The 6,389-nt window shown below is 40.0% G+C and overlaps 1 non-coding gene across 1 annotated transcript; it reads left to right on the top strand.

The window, feature by feature from the left end:
* The first annotated feature begins 3,573 nt into the window (after positions 1 to 3,573).
* LOC115522585 lies at positions 3,574 to 3,680 on the top strand. The gene has a single exon (XR_003971484.1). It is a non-coding gene; the product is annotated as a U6 spliceosomal RNA (small nuclear RNA).
* Positions 3,681 to 6,389: the final 2,709 nt, after the last annotated feature.

Raw genomic sequence — 6,389 nt, 5'->3', positions numbered from 1 at the left:
GGTGGGCAAAAGGGGGGGGTTTACATCCTTTGGCGGTTAGGGGTTCCGCATTCCTTTATGAGTCGGTTTCCAGTAAGGGGGTGTTCACTGGCTTGACTAGGGTGGGGGTTATACATGAGATGGTGGGTGTAGCACAAAATGGAGTTAGTCTTGCTCTGCTTGTCCAGGGGTAGGGGATTTTTGTTAAATTCCTTGGGTCCCACAGGAATTGACTTAAATGGAAAGAACTTTACTTGTCTTTTACTACACGGTTCCTCTTAAAACCAATCCAGAGGAAGTGAGAACTCTGTTGGTACTTCTCCACGTGGATAGTTTGAACTATTTGATTAAAAAATGCTTTGAGGGGGTGACGATGGTTTTAATCTCTTTGTGATTTTCATTTGCCTTTATTGTGATTATTTCAAGTCTTCTTTCCACATGAATAATTCCATTCCCAGCCTTGTCTATTCTACTCCTTGCTATTTTGATGTGTTTATAGCTCTATAATGATATTGTTTTGGTTTTTGTGTTATCAGATGTGCAATTTCCCTATTCATCTCTTTCAGTCGTTTTATTGTCTCATTTTTGAGTTCTTACACTATTGAGCTCATTTTCTTTCTTTATTTTTAATTTTTTTTAAATGTTTTTATTTATTTTTGAGTGAGAGAAACAGAGACAGAGCACAGTGGGAGAGGGGCAGAGAGAGAGGGAGACAGAATCTAAAGCAGGCTCCAGGCTCCAAGCTGTCAGCACAGAGCCTGATGTGGGGCTCGAAACCATGAACTGCAAAATCATGACCTGAGCCAAACTCAGACACTTAACCGACTGAGCCACCCAGGCACCAACCCCCCTCCTTTTTTTTATTTTTTATTTTTTAACGTTTATTTTTGAGAGAAAGAGACAGAGACAGAGACAGCAGGAGAGGGGCAGGGAGAAAGGGAGACACAGAATTCAAAGCAGGCTCAAAGCCATCAGCACAGAACCCGATGCAGGGTTCAAACCCATGAACCATAAGATCATGACCTGACCCCAAATCAAGAGTCAGATGCTTAACTGACTGAGCAACTCAGGTGCCCCTGAGCTCATTTCCTTGTTAGGTTACTCTAGAGCTCGAAGCACTTGGGGTGAATTTTTTCTATTTCTCTACTTGCCTCCCAAATTCCTTCCCACTTTATCTGAAACTGATTTGTTTTTCCTAATGAACTGCAGCTTGAAGGCTGTTATTTTGTGCTGTATGCACATTTTCTATGATTTATAAGCTTATCTGAAAGAGAGGAGGCCAGAACTCAGGGGAGGAGGTATGCAGCCTTTGTTAGAATACTGCATTCCTCAGGGTCTTCTGAAGTTTTAAGAGTCTATTTCAGAGTTCACTCTAATAGGGGTTGTTGTATCCCATTCCTATACGAAAGAGCCTCAATGTTTGGAACTTCCCCCAATTTACTATGCTTTCTTGAACTCTTCACGGCCACCTAAAAGACCTAGCCCATTCTCCACTCCTCACTTCGCCTTCTCCCCAGTGGCCATTTTCACTTTTCCAGAGAGAAGAGATAAAAAATAAGGAAACCAGGTAGTTCTCTTTTCTCTTGGAATATATGTGCATATGGATGTATTAATTCTCAGGATTTTGAGAACCTAACAGTATGAATTTTGATGGAATGGAGGCAGGGTTGGAAACCTTGGCATACTCCAGACCATAATTTTCTATTTCTTTCCTTGACTGCCACTTGTCGACATTTAAGATACTGAGTTGTGGCCCTTTGCTGTGGATGAAATTTTAACTTTCTTAGGTATTGGCAGAAACAGAGTCTATGAGAAAGCTTTATTCCATTATCTAACCAAAAAGTACAATAATTTTATTTTATTTGTTTTATTTAAAGCATAATAATTTTTAATGTATATATACATTATACATTTTAATTATACATTTGATATATGTATATTATATCTTAATTTTTTCTGATTATAAAAGTTATGTATTTATACATATATCAAATCATTATGTTGTACACCTTAAGCTAATACAATGTTGTATGTCAATTATATTAATAAAACTAGAGGAAAAAGCCTGGGAAAAATAAAATAAAAGTTATTGGGGTGCCTGGTGGCTCAGTTGGTTAAGCGTCTGACTTCGGCTCAGGTCATGATCTCGCGGTTCAAGAGTTCGAGCTCTCCGTCGGGCTCTGTGCTGACAGCTCAGAGCCTGGAGCCTGCTTTAAATTCTGTATCTCCCTCAGCAAAACTAAAAGGCAACTGATGGGGACTCAGAGAAGATATCTGCAAATGACATATCAGATAAAGGGTTACTATCCAAAATCTATAACTTACCTAGCTCAACACCCAAAAACCAAATAATCCGGTGAAGAAATGGGGAAAAGACATGAATAGACACTTCTCCAAAGAAGACATCCAGATGGCGAACAGACATATGAAAAAATGCTCAACATCACTCATCACCCGGGAAATACAAATCAAACCCACAATGAGATACCACCTCATACCTGTCAGAATGGCTAACATTAACAACTCAGGCAACGACAGATGTTGACGAGGATGTGAAGAAAGAGGATCTCTTTTGCATCGTTGGTGGGAATGCAAGCCGGTGCAGCCACTCTGGAAAACAGTATGGAGGTTCCTCAAAAAACTAAAAATAGAACTATCCTACGACCTGGCAATTGCACTACTAGGCATTTATCCACGGGATACAGGTGTGCTGTTTCGAAGGGACACATGCACCCCCATGTTTATAGCAGCACTACCAACAATAGCCAAAGTATGGAAAGAGCCCAAATGTCCATCAATGGATGAATGGATAAAGATGTGGTATATATACAATGGAGTATTACTCAGCAAGCAAAATGAATGAAATCTTGCCATTTGCAACTATGTGGATGGAACTGGAGAGTATTATGCCAAGTGAAAATTAGTCAGAGAAGGAGAAATATCATACGACTTCACTCATATGAGGACTTTAAGATATAAAGCAGATGAACATAAGGGAAGGGAAGCAAAAATAATATAACAACAGGGAGGGGGACAAAACATAAGAGACTCTTAAATACAGAGAACAAACTGAGGGTTTTTGGAAGGGTTGTGGGAGCGGGGATAGGCTAAATGGGTAAGGGGCATTAAGGAATCTATTCCTGAAATCGTTGTTGTACTATATGCTAACTTGGATGTAAGTTTAAAAATAAATAAATGAATTTTAAAAAATAAATAAATTCTGTGTCTACCTCTCTCTCTGCCCCCCTGCCTGGCTCACACTCTGTTTTCTCTCAAAAATAAATAAATATTAAAAAATTTTAAAAAAGGAGCGCCTGGGTGGCTCAGTTGGTTAAGCGTCCAACTTCAGCTCAGGTCATGATCTCGCGGTCCATGAGTTCGAGCCCCGCGTCGGGCTCTGTGCTAACAGCTCAGAGCCTGCAGCCTGTTTCAGATTCTGTGTCTCCCTGTCTCTCTGACCCTCCCCTGCTCATGCTCTGTCTCTCTCTCTGTCTCAAGAAAATAAATAAACGTTAAAAAAAAATTTAAAAACCCCACTTATGTATCTTTGCATTACGAATTCAAACCATACAGAAGTATAAAAAGTAGAAAGTGGGGCTTGCTTTAGCAGCTCAGATACTGAAATTGGCACAATCCAGAGAGGATTAGCATGGCCCCTTCGAAAGAAGGACAAGCAAATTCATGAAGCGTTTAAAAAAAAAAGTAAAGGGGCGCCTGGGTGGCTCAGTCGGTTGAGCGGCCGACTTCGGCTCGGGTCATGATCTCTTGGTCTGTGAGTTCGAGCCCCGCGTCGGGCTCTGTGCTGCCAGCTCAGAGCCTGGAGCCTGTTTCAGATTCTGTGTCTCCCTCTCTCTGACCCTCCCCTGTTCATGCTCTGTCTCTCTCTGTCTCAAAAATAAATAAACGTTAAAAAAAAAAAAAACTTAAAAAAAAAAAAGTAAAAAGTGAATGGTGAAAAACTGTTTTCTTTTCAGTACTTTAGCTGTTCAATGAAAATCAAAAATTCATGAAAATCTAGAAATACACGAATACGTGAATACATAGATTTTTTTTTTTAAAAAAACAGCTTGATTATGGTTACGTTTTACATCCTATAAAATTCACCCATTTCATGTGTAGGATCCAGTGATTTTTAGTAAATACAGACTGGTGGAACCATCACCACAACATATATACTTTTTGCAAAACGACGTAGTTACTTTCTTCATTCCTATTTAACTTATTCTCCCAATTCTAAAATGTACTTACCGATGCCTACAGCGCGGTAAACATGGCCAGGAAGCTGCATTTGAGAGTTTTTGGGTAGTTCTGTTCCTGCCAGTTGAGCTACGTGACTACCAAATGTCTGTTGGGTTTATTCCACTTACTTATATCAGGAAAATTTGCTACTGTGATTTAATTAACATGTGGAAACCGTTATGATATATGGGTGTAAAAAGAGATGTTTCTATGGAAACTAAGTTGAATGCTTTGAAAAGGCTGGTTGAAAGCAAATTGCTAAAAACTTGTTAGATTAGGTATAGATGAAAATTCTGTCCTTGGAAGAGCTACACACATCTAGAAGGACTTTGCGTCCAGATTGCTTCACAAGTGCCGTTTAGTTATTGCTCCACTTTAAAGAAACATTTAAAGAAATTATGGGTGACTTGTGAAAGGCAAGAAGTATCTATCACTCTAAGAAACACTTTCACCAGGGGCCCCGTCGTCACAGAAAAAGCCCGAGGCTATCTCAAAAGATTGATAAAGCAATTTACATTTATTAAGTCTTAAGTTTAAACCAAAAAGAGTGGTTTATAATATGCCAGGAACTTACTTTTCTTAAACAAAACTTTTCTTAAACAAAACTGTGTAATGCTTTACCATTCTGCATTTTAATTGATTTTTTTCATGTAACAACTAACCACCAGGCCCAACAGCATCAGATAAAAGGGCTTCGGGTGGGTGTGCAACCAGCTTTTCCTTTACAATATATTGAGACATTTTTCATGTGGTTATATATAAATTTACCTTATCCTTTAGAAAACTCGCCTCATAATATTCCATTGTACTGTCCATACATCCTAATTTACTTACCAAATTCTCTATCCATAACTATTTCAATGATTTTCTGAAAAAATACTTTGAGCAGGCAATTGAGAGGATAAAAGTGGGTTACCATTTGCAACTTCGTGGATGGAACTGGAGGGTATTATCCGAAGTGAAATTAGTCAGAGAAAGACAAATATCCTTTGACTTCACTCATACGAGGACTTTAAGAGACAAAACAGATGAACATAAGGGAAGGGAAACAAAAATAATATAAAAACAGGGAGGGGGACAAAACAGAAGAGACTCATAAATATGGAGAACAAACTGAGGGTTACTGGAGGGGTTGTAGGAGGGGGGATAGGCTAAATGGGTAAGGGGCACTAAGGACTCTACTCCTGAAATCATTGTTGCACTATATGCTAATTAATTTGGATGTAAATTAAAAAAAAAATAAAAAACAAAATGAAAAAAATAAAGGAAAGTGGGTTAAAATAATGAATCTGGCAATAGAACATAGACTGGACTAAAGAGGGGGAATGGTGGGGCGCCTGGGTGGCAGTCGGTTAAGCGTCCGACTTCAGCCAGGTCACGATCTCGCGGTCCGTGAGTTCGAGCCCCGCGTCAGGCTCTGGCTGATGGCTCAGAGCCTGGAGCCTGTTTCAATTCTGTGTCTCCCTCTCTCTCTGCCCCTCCCCCGTTCATGCTCTGTCTCTCTCTGTCCCAAAAATAAATAAACGTTGAAAAAAAAATATTAAAAAAAAAAAAAAAAAGAGGGGGAATGGAAAAGGGAGAAATGGTGAATGAAAGGCTCCTGCAATCATCCAGCTTTGAGATTAAACCAGGAAGTGGCAGTGATTTCCACATCCAACACATGTTCTTGTCAGTCGGGAAGCCCTGCCACTTCTGAAAAAAAACAAAAGCAACCACACCATTCTCTTCCACCTCTATATTTTGGCTCATTTCAGTCCTCCTGCATTTCATCTTTGCCTGTTGAAATCCTGTTTTTCCTTCAAGATCCAGGACGAATACCACACCCTGCCATTATTAACCCTGGCTGGAAATGATCCCTCACCTTCCATTTCTAATAGCCGAATCCCTCCTTCCTTTCTTCCCTCCACAAAGCATTTTTCTCCCAAAGGCATTACGGTTCGTCAGCTGAGTAACCACTTTGGACCCACCAACTTGCTATCTCGGTGAACTCTGCACCTGACCCAAACTCTCAGGGCCTCAGTGTCCAGACCTGTAAAATGGGGAGAAGCATACAGAGCGTTACGAGGATTAAATTTGCTAACAGGGAAAAAGCACACAGAAGAACGTCTGTTGTGCAGTAAGCGTTGAATGACCCCGGGCATTCATTTTGATTGATGGTGGCGGGCGGGGGA

Source organism: Lynx canadensis, chromosome C1 (genome assembly GCF_007474595.2).
Source record: "Lynx canadensis isolate LIC74 chromosome C1, mLynCan4.pri.v2, whole genome shotgun sequence".
Lineage (NCBI taxonomy): Eukaryota > Metazoa > Chordata > Mammalia > Carnivora > Felidae > Lynx > Lynx canadensis.
This window is presented reverse-complemented; position numbering and strand designations above follow the sequence as displayed.